At 34.1% G+C, this 14,704-nt stretch overlaps 1 long non-coding RNA gene and 1 pseudogene across 1 annotated transcript in view; both read right to left on the minus strand.

Moving 5' to 3' along the window:
• Nucleotides 1-14,704, minus strand: part of LOC138807635 (uncharacterized) — a 47,733-nt gene that overhangs the window by 16,709 nt on the left and 16,320 nt on the right. The window lies entirely within an intron of this gene.
• On the minus strand, nucleotides 13,274-13,373 carry LOC138807638 (U6 spliceosomal RNA; annotated as a pseudogene).

Raw genomic sequence — 14,704 nt, forward strand, 5'->3', positions numbered from 1 at the left:
GCCTGCTTCAAGGCAAGAGCCAGGGCTAGCCCACAGCAGAGCTGGCCCTCACTTCCAAAGGCATCGAGAGAGGCATGACAACCACAGGCCCAGCCTTGCTGCCCTCACTGCCCCTAGAGGTTACCTATAAGTCCCTGCCTTTGTTCTTGAAATTCTTTAGCCATTGGTTGTCTCATTTTTCATTATCGGTTTGGGTGGGACTCGAGACTTCTTCCTCTCCTCACCAAGCTAACATGCCCTAGCAAAGCCACCCTAACTGCCAATCTACCATATATTATGTGATTTTTTGTTTCTCTTCTATTTTCTTCCTCCATGGTATAACCCGTTTCCACTGTATTTGAGGTCTGTGAGCTCCAACTTGCATATACAAATTTCTAATGTGGGGAGGGGAAGGGAAATAAAATGCTGAAAGAAGTACACAGTATGACCCATTGTTACAATGAGATGAACAAGACACTATGTTGAAAATGAACTTTACTAGTTGGGAATGAAAGGTGAGAGTTGGGGCGGTGGGGAGAAAAGGGATGGCAGGGAAAAACAAAAGAGAAGGTAACAATGTTCGTTAGATAATATACTCACTAACTTACTTATGTAACTCTAATCCCTCTGTCTACCATTTTCACAATTAAAAAAAACATGAAAAAAAATTATCCTGGAGTACATTAAGTTCAAATTTCCTAAATGCTCTGTAAATTAAGACCAATTTTAAGTGGGAAGTAGGTTCTCAGAAACATTTTTTTGTCAGTGTTGGTGTTGTGCATTATTACCCAAGTGTACATAAATTAACAGAAGGATAAACAATAGGAATAGGAGAAAGAGAAGTTCTATGTTTAAGTATAATGGTTCAATACACTGTAGAAGACTCTGCAAATAAGACAACTTTGAAACAATAAAGCCAAGGCCAGTATTTAGACCTATGGGAGGGACATAGAGAAAGCATTACTCCTAAATGGAACATGAAGGATGAGGCCACTCCCTTTCTTCTACTAGCTCTAAATCATGGTAGCTAATCATGCAAATTTGTAAAAACAAGAATGGAAGAATAATACTTAAGATTCGGAATCATTGTAGCATTCACATTGTAGCATTAACAAATATGTTCCCTCTATCTGTTGGATATGTTTCACTTCGGTTATAGTGTCCTTTGAATTATGAGTACAGTGTCCTTTGAATTATGAAATACTATCACTTGATATAATCCAGTATATTCTTGCCTTTCTTTAGCCACTAATGATTTCCATTAGAAACCTTTATTGATACAATGTCATGAATTTTTACGTTTATCTCTTATAGGTTTTTACATCTCACATTTAGTTTGATAATCTTTTTTTATTATAAATTTTTGTATAAGGATTGAGGTAGGCCAGCCACCTGTAGGTTACTCCTGTAATCCTAGCTAGGCAGGAGTCTGAGATCTAAGGACCACGGTTTAAAGCCAGCCTGGGCAGGAAAGTCCATGAGACTCTTATCTGAATAAACCAATAGAAATCCAGAAGTGGTGCAGTGGCTCAAGTAGTAGGGTGCTCACATTGAGCTGAAGAGCACAAAGACAGCTCCTGATCCCAGAGTTCCAGCCCCATGAGTGACAAAAAAAAAAAAAAAAGAAACAAAAAAAAAAGGATTGAGGTAGTAGTCTAAGATCATTCTGTAAATCCCGAAAGACAATAGTGCCAATATACCCATTTAAGATTCTATTTTTATTTCATAAAGTCATAGGATAGTTTTCAAAATCTATTGACCATACAACTGAGAATTTATTTTTAACATATCTGTTACATTCTTCTATGTGTCTGCTGTTGTAGTAGAACTATGTTGCCTCCACTACTAAACATGATAAAAAGATTCAAAGCTAGTATGCAGGGTGAAGCTACACCATTTTACAAGATTGTTCTGACTGACCTGTATTCCTTGAATTTACATAGGAGTTTATTGAGCAGGTGGACCAATATTCTACAGAGATATCTAGATGTTTGATAGTCACTCATATTTTGTACCTTCAAAAAACACAAGATCCCAGATATTATATATAGAAAAATGTCTTCAGAGTATACTTGAAACAACTAAAATTAACTCAGGAATTAGTTAAGATTTAGATAACACTGTAGCATAACAAAGCTGAATGATAACAACTTGAGCTGTACAACAGAGGAAAGTGAGAGGAGAAAAAATGATGGACCACGTAGGAGCTATATGTGATTGCTATTGTGTTTCAAAAACCAGAAAGACTTCAGAGTAGAGAAGGAGAAAAATAAAGTGTCCTGAGACAAGTTTCTTTTCAATCCATCTAATAGCTTGTACTAAAATCAGTGGAAATGGGAAAAATTAAAATAGAAATTAAAGCATTGTATATACATGTTGTAATAGGAATATGATAATTTTCAAAGAAATAAGAGAGAATAGTTAAACTCTAAAGGGAGAAGGAATGAAGAGAGAAAAGAAGCAAAGTTAAACCTTTATCAATAACACACACAACAGTTTGGAAGTGGAAATATTCTAAATTACAATAAAAATTGCTAGCGTGGATAGAATATGGATGACATGTTATTATATATAATTTTGAAAAAGCATACTAGGAATGAAAGTCATGGTTTAAAACACTATTTGGATTATAACTAGACAGTATAGCTCAGTGGTAAACCATTGGCTTTGCATATGTGAAGCAACGGTGTGAACTCCCAAGCATTACAAAGTACACAGAAAGCACACACACAAACACACAAAAACCACATAAACACACACACACACACACCACCTACACATATTTGCAATATTGATATTATCATATTAAACGGAGGAAATTATCACAAACAGTAAAAGTATGTTAATATATGAAATAATAATATTGCTCGTAGTATTTAAAAGTTTGGTAGAAAGAAAATAGTCGCAATATACTTGGATTTTAATAGATTAAGTAAATTGAGAATTAATAGAAGACATGAGAACTTTTGCAAATAAGTTTTAAACAATAAACATTTGAAACATGTGTCCTTTTATTTTAACAAATGATTGATATTACTGGTGTTTTAACTCAAGATTTAGAATATGATAGCGAGGTGCTGTATATAACGCTAGGGATGGTTATATCCATAATTATTTCACTCTGAATATTTTTATTCTAAGGCCTCATAGTTTACCAGTCTCTCCCAAATTACAAACTCTATTTACACATCCCACCATAGCTGGAAAATGGATGTCACAAATCACCATGCCTAGCTCAAAGCTTTTTTTTTTTAATTCAAAGTAAACGTACTTCCAAAAAGTGACCAAGTAATGAAGCCTTTCTTAGTAAAGTATGTGCTTCTTGAAAATACTGTAAGTATTTGTTACCTGCACAAATATTTTTATACTATAAGAAAATAAATGTATTTAGATTCACTAACCATGTAAAATTAAGAAATTAATTTTTAAATAGCCACATGTTAAATATTATAAAAGCAAAATATATGTGTCTGAATAATTTACATGGGTAAAAATCATGCAAAATTAAATTAACTGATCCTAAACTTTGAAAAAAGAATTACTCTAAAGAAAGAAAAAGAAATATTTAAGCTCAAAATTTGAAATTTAGAAAATAAAATGAAGTAGGGGCTGGGAAGGTAGCTCAGTTGTAGAGCCCTTGCCTTGCAAGCATGAGGCCCTGGGTTCGATTCCTCAGCACCACAAAAGAAAAAAGAAAAAAGCCGGAAGTGGTGATGTGGCTCAAGTGGCTCAAGCGCTAGCCTTGAGCTGAAGAGCTGAGGGACAGGGCCCAGGCCCAGACTTCAGGCCCCACAACCGGACCCCGCCCCCCCCAAAAAAAGTAAAGAAAATGAAGTATACTCTTTAGTTGAATTAATTAAGTGTAAATTCTCTGTATATCAATTTTATAATAAAAAATGAACAAAAACAGCAAAAGTACCCATTGATCAATGGCAACAGCAAAAGCATCAATAGTTCTTGTTTTGAGTGTAAAAAAATATCGTTGAAATATATAACAATGTTCCTTCCCGAAGAAATGTACTCATTACCTCATTTATGTAACTGTAACCACTGAGTACATTACCATTACAATAAAATTAATTTGAAATTAAAAATAAACCAAATAATATACCAATTAAGAATTCTTAGAAGCCATTGGTGAAAAACATTGTAAAAAATTTCCTAAATATCCAAGAAATATACTTTGATGATACTATTTAAACGCTTCAACTTCAGCAGAAAAGCAAAAAGTTTAAAAACTGTTACAAAGTAAAGTAATAAATCAGAATATATTACCATTAATAATAATCATATGATGAATTTATAGTGGTAGTCAAATATGTAAGAAATGAGGCAATTTGCCATTCATTTGCACTTAATAAGTGAAAAGAATTTTCTAGGTCTTTTAAAATTATCATAAGTTTAATGAAGAAATTATTCTGTCACATCATATAATAATCAAAGCTGATATTAGAACAAAGAACAGATTTATTAAGATTTTGGATGTTAATGTATATACTTATTTTGGTTGTGGAAAATGTGGGGATTTCAACTTGGGGTATATTGTTCTTGCAGGCCGGCATCATATCTGTGGTTAATTTTAGGATAGTAGTTCCCTTTCCACAAGAACATGCACCTGATCTGTCCTTTTAGCCTTCCCATCATCAATGGCATCAGAGTTGCACACCAACTTTTCTAGCTTGCTACTTTGCCTGGCCTGGATCCTCAGTCCTTCCAATCTTAGTTTCTAGATAGCGCAGGATGATGGAAATGATCCAATTCACCCAGCTATAGATTGAGAAATAAGTCCACTAAATTTTGGCCTGGGTTCTGTCCTCAAGCCACCTAAGTAGTTAAGAATATACATGTGATACCCTGGTGCCAAGCAGTAAGAATATTTTTAAAGCAAGTAAACATATATATGTATGACTTAGGCTTGTGAATACCTCAGGAAAAGAATAAAAGAGCAGTGAAGCACAGAGGATAGGTAGAATTTTAACTAGCTACTCAGAGGCTGAATAAGCTTAGCTACCTACTCGGGAGTCTGAGATCTGAAGACCACTGTTCAATCATGAAAATACAAGCGATTATCTAAAAAAAAAACACACAACAGAATTGTAGCAGTGGCTGAAGTAGTAGACCACTATCCTTGGGCACAAAAGGTGAGAAATAGTTCCCAGGGACTATCAAGCCTCAAGAATGATGAATGCAAGCATGAGCATATGCACATGTTCGTGTGCGTACTTGTACATGCATGCATACATATACAAACACAAATGAATATTTCAATGTGAAGTTATTTATTTTTTTACCTTGCTGTACTTTATTTCCCTGTATTAGTTCACAAATTAACAAAATCAGCTAAGGACCTATTTACATAAAATTCATCATGTTTCTCTAAAATCTACTCTCTTTTTGGAAGCCTGCTTTTATTTGTCCCAAAAGTAAATTATTCAGGAAGTCAATTCATCACTCTCAAGTCTATAGTATTAGTTGATTGTTTAGGTTCCTCCTAGCAATATGGTTTTTTGAAATTCTGCATCAAGCAATATATTTCTTTTACTAGAACAGAAACCTCTGTCAAACAATTAATAATAGCTTATTCTCCTCCTGGCATTCATCTGTAGTTTTATTTTCTTCATATATTTCATGATCTCTCTGTGTATGCCAAAGTCTGCGCTTAGCATGTGTATACCATTCATAGATACTGAAATTGCTTTGGAATAAATAATGTTCACCCTGACTATCTTGAAAAAGAAGCATTGGTTTCTTAGCACTTTAAGTAAGAACTTGAGGGAAAGAAACAAAAGGAAAAGTGAGGAACAACTCAACACATAGATTCAAATGAAACAAAACAACCCAAGAAAACAAAAATTAATTCAGTACTCAAGAACCTGCAGGAAATTAAAGATTTAAAAAAATCAGCTATGACAAGCTTATGAAATTCGTGACTACATGGGAGTGCAGTTGGGAGGATAGTGGCTAAAGCCCAGACTGAACAGAAAGTTCTGTACACAATGCCATGCACCTGTTATTCTAAATTCCAGGAAGAATAACATGAAGTGCACTGAGACCAAGTTCATACACAAGTAGGAAGCAAGTTTCTAGCTGAAAAATAATCAGGATAACTTAGGGCTGGGGGCATGACAAAGTGGTAAGAACATCCATTTAAGGGGCACAAAACACTCAATCAAACTCTAGTATTAGGGGTAAAAAAAAGCTATGATTTAAATAATTAGAACAATTGTAATACTTGAGTATTTGAGTGGAGAAAAATCCATTAGAGAGATAGAATGAACCCATGTTCCAATCTACTTTAGTGATAATATTTTGTGGTACTTGAGACAAAACAGAGTTACCTTGCAAATGAGCATGGATGTACATTTGGGTGATGGAAATACTCTACTTACAGAGGTGTAAATTAGAATTTTTGGGTAGATTGTAGTTCTTGAACTAAGAGCCTGGGTGATGTCCTTGAGCTTTTTCTCTCAAGGATACTTCTCTAATACTTTGAGCCACAGTTCCAATTCTGATTTTCTGTTGGTTGTTTTGAGATAAGAGGCTCATGGACTTTCCTGCCCAGGATGGCTTCAAACCATGATCTTAGCCTCCTGAGTAACCAGGATTCCAGGCATGAGCCGTTGACGTTTTTAATAATTCAGTAAATTGTATAGTTACAGAAGTTATAAATTATCATTGTAACCTGTGTAATATATGTGTATACATAGATCAATGCATACAGTTAGAAATACATTGAAATATTTTTGCATCTACAGTAGATTTATGAAATCATCCTTCATTATAAAATAAAATGGAAACAAATTTAATAAGGAGCAAAACAAAGGGAATTTTTACACGTTACTACTTGTTGAATGGAAGATGAATTGTGAGAATCAGTTTGGGAAAACCATCTCTACTTTAACAAAATGGATAATTGCTATTAATTTCAATCAACTTTGGTGGGGGGGAGTATTGGATGAGGGGGCGGGGGGAGGCTGGGAACGGATGTGAAAGGTAAACAAAGGAGGAGGCTGCAATGCTTGATAAGAAATGTACTCCTTATCTTGCCCATGTAATTGTAACTCCTCTGTACAGTATGTTCACAAAAAAATAAAATAAAATAAAAAAGAAATAAAAAAGAAAAAAGTATAGGGAAAGGTTATATAAAGATCCATTACACTTAAATCATGATTTATTTAATGGAAATTCCCTTGTACAACTAGTTAACATAATGAAAATATAATTAAAAAGAATGGAGACATCTGATCTTAAACTGTGTTCTCTTAAACCATGAGTCAATATAATAGTTTCCTCCTCAGAAATTTTCTTTGCAGGTATTTTCCTCATAGTGACAGAAAAATGATCAATGCAATGAATATCAATACATCACATTGCACATCAGAAAGAGACACAACAAAAATCACAGTAAAAATGTTAGAATTCACCACATGATAAAATAACAGGTAGAATGTGCCAAATGCTAATTGATTATTTTTCCAAGTACTTTACCTATGGTATCTAATTTAATCCTCAGAATAATTCCATAAAGTGGAACTACTTACATTTTTAATTCTCTGATGATGATATTGAAGTCTTCAGAGTTGTAATTACTAGTACAACATTGCACACATGTAAGTGTTAGCCTGAGGTCCATCCCCGACTGTATCAATTAACCTCATTCTATTTTATGACTAAAATTCTAGGAAAAATTCCTAGAATTTTTGTGTACACTCATAATATTACATTTTATCTTTGTTAGAAAATAGGGAACTGTAATATGAAAACTTGAAGTTCAGAATCAATGTATACCTCCCTGGTGAAAGGAACTGCTAAAATATAACATTCTTGATTTCTAGGTCAAAATAGCAGAAATCATATTCTATCCCTTCACTCAACACTGCACTGCCTGGGGAGCCTAACTTTGTTTAACACTGTCTTACTGAAAGAATGACCTCCCCAATTCCTGATGGAAACAGACTGCAGGTCTTCTGGACCAATCATTTCCACATTGTAGCTCAAGTAAGTTGTTTACCATTAGAAGTATTTTAATAGTTTTTTATACCCAACATTTTGAGACAAAGGTACTACTTTAAAATGCTATTAAAGCAACACTGATATAAAAATCACCTTTGACCCCAGATAAATAATTTGCCTTTCATGTACCCAAAAATGCAGTCTGACCTATTATTAATGTTAGGAATGAGGGGATAAAAAATCATAGACAAGAAGGCCTAAGCATGAATTAAAGCCTCTCCAACTTGTGAATACAATTGGTTTAAAAAGACATTAAGGGCTGGGAAGGTGGCTCAGTGGTAGAGCGCTTGCCTTGCATGCATGAAGCCCTGGGTTCGATTCCGCAGCACCACATAAGCAAAAAGAAAAAAAAACGCAAGTGGTGCTGTGGCTCAAGTGGAAGACCACTAGCCTTGAACTGAAGAGCTGAGGAAAAGCGCCCAGGCCCAGAGTTCAGGCCCCACTACCAGACTCCCCCACCCCCCCAAAAAAGATATCAATACTACTATATTTGTTCAAAATTTCTTATGATACTGAAGATTCAATTGTAAACTGTTAACACTTGAAAATAATTCATTTTCTTGGGAGTAGGAAACAAAACACAAGGTTAATCCTAATCATATTCAAAGACATTTATTTATACTACAAATTCACTCTCGTAACTACAAAGATTCTAAAAATAACTGAAGCATAGTGTAACGAAGGACATAATTTAACTGCATCGTATACATTCAAAGGACTTTGCTAATAGAAAATAAATTTATACTAATAATTATCTCAGCCAATTCACTTCCATTCTTTTATTCTATATCTTTTATTTTCATAAAAACTGGCTTTTCATAAAATGATGCATAAAAAGCCTATATACCCACTTACATTTTCAGATTTTAACAATGTTTATTTCAGAAATGTCTTTAGCTGTATAGTCAATGAACTGAAATAACACTAAAATATTCAAAGGGTTTTCAGAAATTGCAAGACTCGCTCTGTGATGTTATTTAGATTGGAAAGGATATTCAAAAAGCCTTATTTGTTAAAGTTGTGATAGTTACTCCCACAAAAGTACTATTAATGAAGAAACCTTTGTATGTATAATACAACTTCAAATGCATCCACAATCTGGAGGTGACACATGCTTTTTGTTTGTTTTTGCAATGTACATCTAACAAACATATCCACAATACTGATTTTCAGTAAATATGATGGGATATTCAAACCTAAAAATACGGGGTTTATTATCTTAGTGTGAATAGATTCAAACTTACAAAGAAAGTTATTTTCAACAGAAATCCGGAAAGAGTTTATCCACCTTGAGTTTCACAGGAATAACTGGAGAGTAATAACTGTTTGGTCAAGTTGGTCAAAATTACTCTATGAGTATATCTTAAAAGTATATCCAATTTAAGAGGTCAAATACATATTTTGTACTGAGAGTCATATTACAGCAATGACTTACTACATAATTATATGTGTATTTTCTTTCCTAGCATATGCTAAGAGCTTAAAGTGATCTCTTTTATCTAACTTAATGGTGTAAATGCTTTGATTATGATGATGTTATTATTTTACAAATAAAATGTACAGAAGGGTGGTTCCACTGAAATGACAGGACGGAACACTGATAAATAACAATATTGCAACATAGCTCTTTTCAGCCTCACTGTCCACATTGGCAAGCAACATTGCAACCGCACACACACACACACACACACACACACACACACACACACACACACACACACACATGTGCGCACATGTACACACACATATACATGAATGCCAAATTCAGGGTTTATTGTACATAAAAGTTCAATTAAAATATTAGTGATTAGAAAAATGATAATTTGACTTATTACAAAATAATACATAATCTAATCACCACGGTTGTTACATTTTACCTGTCTCTCCACATGTGACCACTTAATTTATTTTTAGTTCATTCATTTATTCATCATTCACTAGTTTGTTGCCAATACTGGAGCTTGAACTCAAGGCTTGGCTCTGTCCCAGAATTTGTTATGTTTTTGTTTTAGTTTTCTCAATGCTAGCATTTTACTGCTTATACTACAGGTCCATTTCTAGCTTTTGCTGGTTACTTTCAAACCAGAATCTAATGAACTTTTTTGTCTGGTTTCAAAGCACAGTCATCAGATTTCGTCTTTCTGATTAGGTAGGATTAAAGACCTGAACCACCCGTGTGGATCTTAATTTTTCCTGTACATATGTAATGAACATACTTAGATAGTAATTTAAAACTGAGAGCATAGAAGCAAGATGTACAGTGATGATATTGTCCTGTCAGAAATTCAAGTTAGTAATGTAAATTTCTTCTTAAGACCATACACAAAAAATACTTAAGAAGAAACCTGATGTTGTGTGTGTATATGTGCATGTGTGTGTGTGTGTGTGTGTGTGTGCTTGTGTGTGTGTGTGTGTGTGTGCTGTTGCAATATGTTCCACATATAAGCACTGTGCAGCGGTGTCCAGCCATTCACAGTTATCGCATGAATATCTGCCTTGAGATACCAACTCATGGGCAATGTCTAGGTGTCCACTCTAGGCTTCATGATGAAGAGGGGTATACTCATCCTCATCCCTAGTATTCATATAAGTGGCCCTTTTGGAAAGTACTCTCCACACTGTAGTAAGCTGTAAGATAAGCACTCTACCACTGAGCCACCTTCCCAGCCCAAGGATTAAGGTTCTTGCCTGTAATTTGGTCAAAGCTATGTCTCTTTACATAGGCGACTAAAAATGTATTTACTAATTTCAAGTAAATACATAAATTCTATTTCCATCTCTTTTAAAAAATAAAAAAAAATTGTTTGCTCTGTAAATTGATTAGATGCATGGATTTTGTGGCTAGCTATGTCATTTCACATATGTATCTCTTTTCCTCTTTCTCTTTCATGGTTCTCATAGACAATATGGTTGCTCCATAATTATCCTAATTTATTTTGCTTTTATATTTTTAGTTTCATCATTTCACTTTCTGCTCTGCCATTTCCCAGAACAGCACCACATAAACAGAAAAATCCAGAAGTGGTTCTGTGGCTCAAGTTGTAGAGCGCTTGCCTTGATTTGAAGAGCTAAAGGAGAGTGCCCAGGCTGAGCTCAGGCCCCACAACTAATTTAAAAAAAGAATCTAAATACTTGATAATTCTACTAACAGATCTGACTGAAATCAGTTGAATCACATTTTTCCTGTACAATGAAGGAATAGGTCCAGGCTAGGAAAGCAGCTACAAAAGGCAGGCAGAATGTATCTGTGACAAAACTTTGTGGAAAATGGAATCGAGGACTACTTACTGGTGATTCACTTGCACTTGAAGCATGAATCAGAACTATTGCTTGCTGATTCTGAACTATTGCTTTGATCATTATATTTTCCAAGAAGAAAAAGTGAAATTTAATTGATAGTAAAGGACTATTAATACATTTTGACTTCTCATTAAGCATCTTCAATAATCAAAATAACTTGAATGCAATAGACAGGCCTATTTTTAGATGAAAACAACTGTCTTTTATAAGATTATTTCTTTGTTGCTTTGTATGTCCCTCCCCCACAGTGTAACCCCCGCTTTCACTATATTTGATGTCAGTATAACATGTGGAGGAGATGGGGACAAACAAGTCGTTTAAGGATTCAGGTGGACCTGTTGCAACAATGAGAAGTACAAAATGTCATGTCAAAACCAAATTTACAATGTCGGTGTGGGGGGGAGGGGGGTATAATTGGGTGGGGGGAGGGGGGAGGCTGGGAAGGGAGGTGAAGGGTAAACAAAGCAGGAGGCTGCAATGCTTGGTAAGAAATGTATGCATTATCCTGCCCATGTAATTGTAGCCCCTCTGTACAGTATGTTCTCAAATAAAATAAAATTAAATTAAAAAAAATAAAAATAAAAAAACATAAAAAAACAAGAATTTAGGTAGTCATACCAAGGACTTCTATTTTACTACTGCATTATACATTTTTTCTAATGTTGGATACCAACATTAGAAAGCTACTAGTAAGCTCTTAAAGCCCATATGTTGAATAGTGAGTTCTCTTACACTATAACATGATATTTCCCAAATCATTTACAAAGAAGGCATTGTTTCCTATTTTCTCATTCCTAGAATAAGCTGCACATGAAGACACCAAGGGTCCTCATGTTCAGACAAGGAACAAGATGAAAAAGTGAGGAATGGTATCAATTTCAAGAAAAAAATGGAGTAGGATCCAAGCAAATTTCTTACTATGGTGTGAAGACTACTTTCCAAAAAGGCCACCCAGATGAATACTAGGGATGAGGATGAGCATAGCCCTCTTCATATGGAAGCCTAGAGTGGACATTTAGACATTGTCCATGAGTTGGTAGCTCAAGGCAGATATTCATGCAATAACTCTGAATGGCTGACACCCCTGCACAGTGCTTATATGTGGAATAATACCAGAGTGGCAGATACCAATCCCCAAATTAAAGGCCTCTGGTCCTCCTTGCATGTTGCTGCTGGGAATATAAATCGAAATGATACTCTGTTGAACCATTATATCAAACCAGGTTTGAAGAACAGCTTGGAAGAAACTGCATTTAATATTGCCAAAAGGATAAGTATGTATCACTACCTCTTTGAAGTTGTGGAAGGCTGTACAAATTGTTCTCATAAGTCGTAATGGTTTGGTTAAGTTTATTAAATTTCAAAAATGCCAGTCCATCCTCTGTGGCCCTACACATTTTTTCACAATAAAAAGCAACAGCAATATCTTACTTTTAAAATTCATGGATTCCATGGTATTCTTCCAAGTGAATTGCCTGACTCTGATGTCAAAATGCATTCAAGAGTTTTTTGTATACATCTATAATGATTTCTGCAGAGTTTGTGATTTTTTTTATCAGAAATAATTTTAACTTATCTGTTGAAATGGTGCTTTTGGGAAACAAGTATATCTATGTTTGTACAATATCCATAATCTATTTCATTCGCTCCTAGATATAATACTTTGAATTCTACATTTTTATATAATGTATAGTTTCATTAATAAATGTGTCCTTTCAGATTGCATTCCATATAGAAGAAGTTTAAAATTCCTTTTTATCCTAGGTCCTTATATTATTTTATTTCTTTGGGATTACATGACAATGTTATCTAATTTCAGTTTTGTAATGGTTATGCTATGTAAAGGCCTTTCTAAGGTGAAGATTTAATATACTGATGTCAAACTAACCTTTAATTCTATGAATTACATGTATTGTTACACTTGTATTTTTGTAATCAACTTTTTAATAACTGTTTTTATATTTCTTGCATAAGAAGAATGACAAATATAGAATACTTCACAAATTTTCATATAATCCTTGTGCAAGTGCCATGTTCATCTCTGTGTTATTGTAATTTGGGTAGACCTGCTGCTGAAGCATGAAGTACCCTCTAAATTTAAATACTTAATGATGCAATCTTTATACAGGCATATATCCATGGTTGCCTATTTGTAACAAGGAACACTTATTGTTCCTTAAATTGCGATTGATCTTATTTCTCTAAAATTCTGTGCATAGTGGAAAAGCTTATATCATTTGGTCGATTGCTCATATTTACAATTTTTTTGTCAATGACTATTTTGTCGTTTTCATTTTAAATTTGATCATACTTTGAAGCCTTTAAAGCTAAGTCCAAAGGTGATGGCTTTTCAAGTACTTATTTATCAACTGAGTTAGCTTTGTAGAGCTAATTGATTCAAAGTAAGCCTTGCTTGAGAGCTACTTCTAAACTTCTGCAGCTTAAAATTTCCCAAATTAGGTCTTGCTGGGACAAATGTCTACCTGAACATTTACCCTTCTTCCTTGTAGGAACAGACCAACCAGAATATCTCACCCTGACACCATAGATTGTCTTACTGGAACAAAATTAATCTTAGTTACAAGGGATCATAGAGAGATGAACAGTTCAGACAGAATTGTTCAGAATAGAAGGTATTTTATCAAAATATAATTGTTTATTATACTTATCATTTCAAAAGTAGCTAAAGCCAAGAAGGTGAAAAAATTTTCATATGCATGATTACCTACTGTCCTGGCCTGTCTATCATCCAACCAGGCAGGAACTTACACTACTGACTCTCTATCACCAAATATTTCCATAGCTCCTGGAAAAGTCCATATGTTTCTCCTCGAAATTAGCCCTTAAATTGGTAATGTTTTAATCACAGTGTTTCCTCTTGCCTCTAGGCTGTAAATCTACAAATGGTAAAGCTTTAAGTCTAACTCTACCAAACACTGAGGTGGAGATAATGGAAGAAAACTTTAAAATAGAGTTGCCTTTGATTCCCTAACCACAACACAACAATGCAAAACAATTTTTATATTATATATACTTATATATTTTATATTTATAAATATAAAGTATGTGCTGATTTTAAATTTCACACAATGAATATTACTAGAATTGATAATTTGACAAATATATTGACACTTATTCTGATAAATAGAATGGAATATAAATAATTAGATTTAGGATATATATTAGAATATAAAAAGTATCAATGCAATATCTTCAGTATAAACTTGTGATACGTTCTATGTGTTCGTGATCTTCTGAAATCACATGGTAAAATAACAATATTGTTTTCTGCTAATCTATAACGGATTTTACTCTGATGCTCTGTTTATTGTTTTAACTCGCTGGTCCCAAAGTGTTTTTCTCCATATTTCTGAAGCATTCTTACAGATTATACCCAAATTTTGCTGATATG

This window comes from Dipodomys merriami, unplaced genomic scaffold (genome assembly GCF_024711535.1).
Source record: "Dipodomys merriami isolate MVZ:Mamm:240054 unplaced genomic scaffold, mDipMer1.0.p SCAF_424, whole genome shotgun sequence".
Taxonomy (NCBI): domain Eukaryota; kingdom Metazoa; phylum Chordata; class Mammalia; order Rodentia; family Heteromyidae; genus Dipodomys; species Dipodomys merriami.